The 9234-nt window shown below is 38.2% G+C and overlaps 1 non-coding gene across 1 annotated transcript; it reads left to right on the top strand.

The window, feature by feature from the left end:
* The first annotated feature begins 5382 nt into the window (after positions 1 to 5382).
* LOC123581714 lies at positions 5383 to 5489 on the top strand. The gene has a single exon (XR_006703960.1). It is a non-coding gene; the product is annotated as a U6 spliceosomal RNA (small nuclear RNA).
* Positions 5490 to 9234: the final 3745 nt, after the last annotated feature.

Below are 9234 nucleotides of genomic sequence, written 5' to 3'. Positions count from 1 at the left end.
GGGTATACTGGAAAGGTAGGTTTCCCTTCCAGGCCACCCCTTATTCTTCAGCCACCCCAGATCCCCTCCCTTTAAGAAGTAATGTTTCTGGTTTCCTAAGTCTCTTTTGGAGAGATTTTATGCCTGCAAAGTATGTATGTTTGTGTACTTTAGTTGCTTTAAGCATGTGGTAGCATATTATATACATTCTTCTGTATCTCCCTACTTTCATTTAATATATTTTGGAGAGTATATCATCTCATATACAGACCTCCCTATTCTTTCAAATTAAGATAAAATTTTACTTTATGTGTTTTTAAAAATTTTTATTTATTTACTTGTTTGTTTATTAAGAGAGAGAGCGTGGGGGCCCTGGGTGGCTCAGTTGGTTAAGTGTCCGACTTTGGCTCAGGTCATGGTCTTGCGGTTTGTGAGTTCAAGTCCCGCGTTGGGTTCTGTGCTCACAGCTCAGAGCCTAGAGCCTGCTTTGGATTCGGTGTCTCCCTCTCTCTGCCCCTGGCCCCCTAAAAAAATAAATAAACCTTTAAAACAAACAAAAAAAATAAATAAGAGAGCACGGGGAGGGGCAGAGAGGGAGAGAAAGAATCTCAAGCAGGATCTACACCCAGTGCAGAGCCCAACATGGGGTGGGGCTCGATCTCATGCCAATGAGTTCATGACCTGAGCCGAAATCAAGGGTTGGACGCTTAACTGACTGAGCCACCCAGGTGCCCCCAAATTTGTCATTTTAAAGTGCATAATTGGATGCGTGGGTGGCTCAGTTAAGTGTCTAACTCTAGGTTTCAGCTCAGGTCACAATCTCACATTTTGTGGGTTCAAGCCCCACATCGGGCTCCACGCTAAATAGCACAGAGCCTATTTGGGATTCTTTCTCTTCCTCTTTCTCTGCCCCTCCCCTGCTCACTTGCACTCTCACCCAAAAAATAAACTTAAAAAAAAGTGCACAACTAGCTGGCTTTTATTATACTCACAAGATTGTGTAATCATCATACTTCAACCATCACTATCTAATTCCATACGTAACATTTTTATTACCCCACCCAGAAAAAGTCCAGTACTGTTAGCAGTCACTTTCCATTTTTCCCTTCTCCTAGCCCCTTGGAATCACTAGTTTACTTTGTCTGTATGGTTTTGCATATTCTGGGCATTTCATATAAATGGAATCATACAATATGTAGCCTTTTATGTCTGGCTTCTTTGACTTAGCATATTGTTTCCAAGGTCATCCATATGGCAGCCTCTACCAGTAGGTACCTCATTCCTTTTTATCAAGTAATATTCCACTGTATGTACCACCTCTTGTTTATCCATTCCATCATTTGCACAATTGGGTTGTATCCTTTCTGGGTCTTATGAATTATGTTATGAACATTTGTATACAGGTTTTTGTGTAGATGTAGGTTTTCAATTCTTGGGTATAGAGGGAAATTTCTGGGTCCTTTCGCAACTGAGTTTAACTTTTTGCGAAAATACCAAACTGTTTTGCAAAATGGTTGCATTACTTTACATTCCCCTCCCCCTGTCTACGTAGTAGGGATCTAATTTCTCCACATCCATGCCAGTACCTGCTAGATGAACACTTGTTCATCTAATAGCCATCCTGTGCATGTATAGTAATATTTCATATTAGTCTTGATTTACATTTCCCTGATGACTATTGATGTACCTACTAGTCATTCATACATCTTTGGATCCCTAATTTTTTTTTTTTTAAGTTTTATTTAAGTAATCTTTACATCCAATGTGGGCTTGAGCTCACAATCCTGAGATTAAGTCACATGCTCTTCCAACTGAGCCAGCCAGGCACCCCTGGATCCCTAATCTTTTTAAAGTTTGCACATAAGTCCATATAGGAGTGCTATGATTGGTTTAATCTGTCCCCTACTGATAGACTTTTAGGTTGTTTCCAGCTTTTTACTATTACAATGTTGCCAAGAATGGTAAGAAAGAAGGGTATCTGAGAGGCCCAGTTGGTTAAGCCTCTGACTCTTGATCTCAGCTCAAGTCATGATCTCATGGTTCATCGGATCAAGCCCCACGTCAGGCTCTGCACTGACAGCAAGGAGCCTGCTTGGGATTCTCTTTCTCTCCCTCTCTGCCCCTCTCCTGCTCACACGCTCTCTCTCAAAATAAATAAACTTAAAAAAAAAAGGGTAAGAAAGAATAACGTGTATACTACATGTATATATTACATGTATCTTACATGCCAAGCACTCTTAAATACATTTCAAAAGTGAACTCTATTAATCCACATGATACCATCTGAGGTAGGTATTATTATTTCCATTACAGGTGATGGAAACAGGGCACAGAATGAAGTGACACAGTCAAGATCACAGCTAGGAAGTATCAGAGTCAGGAGTCTATCTTAGCAGGCTCTTACCCATTAAGTTATACTGCTTAATGTACATGGAACTTGGCACATGAGTAAGCTTATCTGTCCAGTAAATTCCTGAGTAAATTGTAAGCAAAGATAACATTTAGTAGATTCATTTTAATAATCATATATTGCCTATTATATACATGCAAGACTCCAACCAAATAACTGGTGGGGAAAGCCTCAAGTTCTTGACCTTCAGATGATCATAACCTAGTATACAAGGAAGATATACATACAAATGGACCCTTTAGACAAATCAGGTAGACTGTGGCAAATGCCCTACTGGAGATTCTAACATAGAGAATAAAAGAGATAACTGTTTCCTACTATGAATATCAGAAAAGGATAAATGCTATAGGATGCAGGGCTTTGAAGAATGAGTATAGAGGTAGAGAAGAGAATTACTCAGACTAAGATAATAGCACATAGGTGCTATCCAGTCAAATCACATATAAAATGAGGATAATTACATCATAGGGCTATTGTAAGGATTAAATAAACAGTGTTTGGCACATAGTGTTATTATTTTTAGTAATATTAATGGCTGTTTTGAGAAGACAATGTTTTTTTCATTACTAGAATTCACTAAATTATCAAGTGGTTGCTAATTATCTTAACAGCAAAACTGACTCAAAGATTTTCCTTCAACAGAAGGGAGATTATTATCTAAAAGGGAATCTAATACAGAGCTATACACCTTTGGGGAATTTTAATTAAATATTAATATAATTAAATAAATTAAATATTAATATACTCATTTCAGCTCTAGGTTTTTATTTGAAACTAGTGATAGTGCTTTAACATGTTGTTACAATTATTTGAAGGTTGTAGAAATAACCCCATTTACTGTTTGTCTTTGGTTTTATTCAACCTACTTGTTTGGTTTTTAACTTAAGTAGATTGGTTTAAAATAAACCTAAGGAGGGGCGCGTGGGTGGCTCAGTGGGTTAAGCATCCAACTTCAGCTCAGGTCATGATCTCACGGTTCATGAGTTCAAGCCCCATGTCAGGCTCTGTGCTGACAGCTCAGAGCCTGGAGCCTGCTTCAGATTCTATGTCTCCCTCTCTCTGCCCCTCCCCTGCTCATGCTCTGTCTCAAAAATAAATAAAACATTAAAAAAATTTTTTAATAAAAAAAAATAATAAAACAAACCTAAGGAGATAAAAAGTGTTCTAAATTTTAAATCATTTTATGTTTCTGTAAATAAGACTTCTTAATAAGATATATTTTGTTCCTCATGAGTACCTTAACAAGCTTTGAAGTATGTATAACCACTGATTGTTTTCTTTATGCCCACTCTTGTTGGTATATTTTTTATTTTTGTGGGCATTTAAAAGGGGTTTTGCCTCACTTCATCTGTATTTCTTTTGAATGTTCTACCACCAATCCCTACCAACATTTAAATTTGTTAGTTTCTAACAAAAAGTCATAGGGGTCGGGGTCCCTGGGTGGCTCAGTCAGTTAAGTGTCTGACTTTAGCTGAGGTCATGATCTCGGGGTTCATGAGTTTGAGCCCTACATCAGCTCTCTGCTGTCAGCACGGAGCCTGTTTCTGATCCTCTGTCTCCCTCTTTCTCTGCCACTTCCCTGCTTGCTCTTTATCTCTCTCAAAAATAAACATTTTTTTAAAATCTTAAGAAAAAAAAGTCATAGGGGTAAAAACTGCTAAGAAGCATTTATCCTTTCCTATGGAGGGGGGAGAGTCCAAGGTAAAAAAAGAATCACAGTTCTTAGTAACTTTTTTTTTAAATGTTTATTTATTTTGAGAGAGAGAGAGAGACAGAGGACAAGCAGGGGAGGGGCAGTGAGAGAGAGAGACAGAGAATCCCAAGCAGACTCCACGCTGTCAGCTGAGAGCCCAATGCAAGGCTCAAACTCATAAACTGTGAGAGCATGATCTGCACCAAAATCAATAGCCGGATGCTTAACCGATTCTGTCACCCAGGCATCCCAGTTCTTAGTAGTGAAAAACAACATCCTGAAAATCATTCATATATACCTATTTATATGTATAAATCGGCTTTTATTTAAATTTAGTTCCTTAACACTTTTGATGACATAAATTCCTTTGACAGTCTGATATAAGCTACGAACCCACTTCCTCTAAGTAATACAGATATACATATTAATGTAAAATACTGTTTATGTTTTTCAAAGACTCAAAGACCCTTGAAATCCATTCAGAGGTTTGTTGTCTAAGGAATTTATTATTATGGAAGGGAGGATTCAAAAAAATATAATTTGTTACACGAGGCTAGCGAATAAAAAGCCAAGTGATCATTTGCTCATCCTGGGGATCCTCACCAGTGCATTAAGCAGAAAATAAATAAAAGACATACAGAGCTGTAAGGAAAAAAATAAGGTATTCTCAGGTAACATGATAATCTATGTAGAAATTCCAAAGAGAATCCATACAAAAACTACTTGAACTAATAAGTGACGTTAACAAAGTCACAGGATATAAGACCAATACACAAAAACTACTGCATTTCCATATAGCAGTGACAAACAATTGGAAATTAAGATTAGAACAATACCATTTACAATAGTACCAAAAACATGACCTACTTAGGTTAAATCTAACAAAATATTTGCAAGATCTGCATACTGAAAATTCAAATGAAAGAAATCAAAGATCCAAAAAAGATGTATAAACCATGTTCATGAAATCGAAGATTCAATATTATTAACATGACAATTTTCCCCAAATTGATCTATTAATCCAGCCCCAATCAAAATGCCAGCATACTCTTCTAAAGTAAAAGTTGCTGGGCGCCTGGGTGGCTCAGTCGGCTAAGCGTCCGACTTCAGCTCAGGTCACGATCTCACAGTTCGTGGGTTCGAGCCCCGCATCGGGCTCTGTGCTGACCGCTCAGAGCCTAGAGCCTGTTTCAGATTCTGTGCCTCCCTCTCTCTCTGACCCTCCCCCATTCATGCTCTATCTCTCTCTGTCTCAAAAATAAATAAACATTAAAAAAAAATTTAAAGTAAAAGTTGCTGAGTGCCCATTTTGGCAGCACATACACTAAAATTGGAACAATACAGTGAACTTTAGCATGGCCTCTGCACAAAGATGCCATGCAAATTTGTGAAGCGTTCCATAATAAAAAGAAAAATTGCTGGAAACACATATGGAAACATGTAAGAGCTAGAGTAACCAAACAATGCTGAAACAAGAGAACAAAGTTAAAAACAACCCTGGTGTACATGATTTCAGGATTTGCTATAAAGACTAAAGCAAGACAATGTGGCATACTACAATGATGGACACATAGATCAGATCTTGTAACAGAAAAGAGAGTCCAGAAAGAAATCCATGCCTATACAGGCGATTTTTGATGGAGGTGCAAAAGGAAAATCAATGGGGAAACTAACTTTTTGACAAATAATAGGTATACATATCAAAAAAGTGAACCTCGGGGCACCTGGCTGGCTTGGTTGGTAGAGCAGAAGACTCTTGATTTGGGGTTGCGAGTTCTAGTCCCCACATTGGAAGTAGAGATTACTTAAAAATAAAATTTAAATTTTTTTTTTTCAACGTTTATTTATTTTTGGGACAGAGAGAGACAGAGCATGAACGGGGGAGGGGCAGAGAGAGAGGGAGACACAGAATTGGAAACAGGCTCCAGGCTCTGAGCCATCAGCCCAGAGCCTGACGTGGGGCTCGAACTCACGGACCGCGAGATCGTGACCTGGCTGAAGTCGGCCGCTTAACCGACTGCGCCACCCAGGCGCCCCAAAAATAAAATTTAAAAAAAGTGAACTTCAAACTTAACCACATACCGTATCAATTCAAAATGTCTCAGAGACCTATGTGTAAAACCTAAAATATATAAAACTTCTAGATGAAAACATACTAAGAAATTTTAGTGCTCTTTGATTAGGCAAAGATTTATCTGATAGAACACAAAAAACACAAACCAAAGAAAAAAGAATCAATAAATTTGACTTCAAAATTTAAAACTCTTCCTCTCAAAAGACACCTAATACTGGGGGGGCCTGACTAGCTCAGTCAGGAGAGCACGCAACTGGATCTCAGGGTCATGAGTTCTAGCCCCAGGTTGGCCATGGAGCCTGCTTAAAAAAAAGACTTAAGAACAGCAGCAGCCACAGATTAGGAGAAATGTAAACACACATATGAAACAGATTTGTATATAAAATATACATGATACTCTTGGGGCACCTGGGTGGCTCAGTCGGTTAACTATCTGACTTGTTTTAGCTCCATTCATGATCTCACGGTTTGGTTTTGGAGATTGAGATTGAGCCCCGTGGTGGGCTCTGGGCTGACAGCACTTGCTTGGGATTCTCTCTCATTCTCTCTGTCTGCCGCTCCCCCACTTGTGCACATGTGTTTTCTCTCTCTCTCTCTCAAAATAAATAAACTTGAAAAGAATGAAATGTACTCAAATTGGTAGATAGAAGTTTTTTTGTTTTTTTTTTTTTAATTTTTTTTTTTCAACGTTTATTTTATTTTTGGGACAGAGAGAGACAGAGCATGAACGGGGGAGAGGCAGAGAGAGAGGGAGACACAGAATGGGAAACAGGCTCCAGGCTCTGAGCCATCAGCCCAGAGCCTGACGCGGGGCTCGAACTCACGGACCGCGAGATCGTGACCTGGCTGAAGTCGGACGCTTAACTGACTGCGCCACCCAGGCGCCCCTAGAAGTTTTTTTTAAAGACATTCACCACACATTTATTATGCAATAGTTTAGCAGCATTGCACATAAAGGGTGATGAAAGCCAACTTTAAACTCATGCATTTTTTCAGGGGCGCCTGGGTGGCTCAGTCAGTTGAGCGTCCAACTTCGGCTCAGGTCATGATCTCACACTCCGTGAGTTCGAGCCCCGCATCGGGCTCTGTGCTGACAGCTCGGGAGCCTGGAGCTGGTTTTAGATTCTGTGTCTCCCTCTCTTTTCCTGCCTCTCCCCTGCTCATGCTCTGTCTCTCTCTGTCTCAAAAATAAATAAAAATATTTAAAAAAAAATAAACTCATGCATTTTTTAAATAAAAATTTAATATGCATGCATTCAAATCTATGCTTTCTGGAGAAGTCTGATAAAGAAAACAGAGTTAAAATATTTTTAGTGGGAAAGTTCTGAAATATTTTTAAGGTTAAAGAAGTCTTTTTTAAATCGGTCAAAGTTTTAAGTGAAGAAAAACTATTTTTGGTTTGCAAAGCTATTGAATATGCTAGAATAGTAGGCAAATTGACTTTAAAATTATAAATATATTAATCTCTACTGGCACAAGAACAGACACTCAGATGAATGGAACAGAACAGAGAACCCAGAAATGGACCCACAAACATATGGCCAACTAATCTTTGACAAAGCAGGAAAGAATATTCAGTGGAATAAAGACAGTCTCTTCAGCAAGTGGTACTGGGAAAACTGGACAGCGACATGCAGAAGAATGAACCTGGACCACTTTCTTACACCATACACAAAAATAAAATGGATGAAAGACCTCAATGTAAGACAGGAAGCCATCAAAATCCTCGAGCAGAAAGCAGGCAAAAACCTCTCTGATCTTGGCTGCAGCAACTTCTTACTCAATATGTCTCCGGAGGCAAGGGAAACAAAAGCAAACATGAACTACTGGGACCTCATCAAAATAAAAACTTCTGCACAGCGAAGGAAACAATCAGCAAAACTAAACGGCAACTGACAGAATGGGAGAAGATATTTGCAAATGACATACCAGATAAAAGGTTAGTATCCAAAATCTATAAAGAACTTCTCAAACTCAACGCCCAAAAAACAAATCATGCAGTGAGGAAATGGGCAAAAGACATGAATAGACACTTCTCCAAAAAGGACAACCAGATGGCCAACCAACACATGAAAAAATGCTCAATATCATTCATCATCAGGGAAATACAAATCAACGCCACAATGAGATACAACCTCACCTGTCAGAATGGCCAACATTAACAACTTAGGCAACAACAGATGTTGGCAATGATGCAGAGAAAAGATCTCTTTTGCACTGCTGATGGGAATGCAAACTCATGCAGCCACTCTGGAAAACAGTATGGAGGGTCCTCAAAAAATTAAAAATAGAACTACCCTACGACCCAGCAATTACACTACTAGGTATTTATCCAAGGGATACAGGTATGCTGTTTCAAAGGGGCACATGCACCCCAATGTTTATAGCAGTTCTATCAACAATAGCCAAAGTATGGAAAGAGCTCAAATGTCCATCAATGGATGGATAAAAAGATGTGGTGTATATATACATCACCCATATATATATATATATATATATATATATATATATATACACACACACATATATATACATATGTATATTTACATATACTTATATATGTACTTATGTACTTATGTATTGTATATATGTACTTATATATTGTATATATATATACATATATGTGGGTGAGTGTATATATATATATACACACACACACATACACACACATACAATGGAGTATTACTCAGCAATCAAAAAGAATGATATCTTATCATTTGCAACTACGTGGATGGAACTAGAGTGTATTATGCTAAGCAAAATTAGAGAAAGATAAATACCATATGACTTCACTCTTATGAGGACTTTAAGATACAAAACAGATGAACATAAGGGAAGGGAAGTAAAAATAATATAAAAACAGGGAGGGGGACAAAACAGAAGAGACTCTTAAATATGGAGAACAAACAGGGTTGTTGGAGGGGTTGTGGGAGGGGGGATCGGCTAAATGGGTAAGGGACATTAAGGAATCAACTCCTGAAATCAATGTTGTACTATATGCTAACTTGGATGTAAATTAAAAAGATAAATAAAAATTAAAAATAAAATAAATACATTAAATCTCTTAAGATAATCTTA

The sequence above is a fragment of the Leopardus geoffroyi genome, chromosome A1, assembly GCF_018350155.1.
Source record: "Leopardus geoffroyi isolate Oge1 chromosome A1, O.geoffroyi_Oge1_pat1.0, whole genome shotgun sequence".
NCBI lineage: Eukaryota > Metazoa > Chordata > Mammalia > Carnivora > Felidae > Leopardus > Leopardus geoffroyi.
This window is presented reverse-complemented; position numbering and strand designations above follow the sequence as displayed.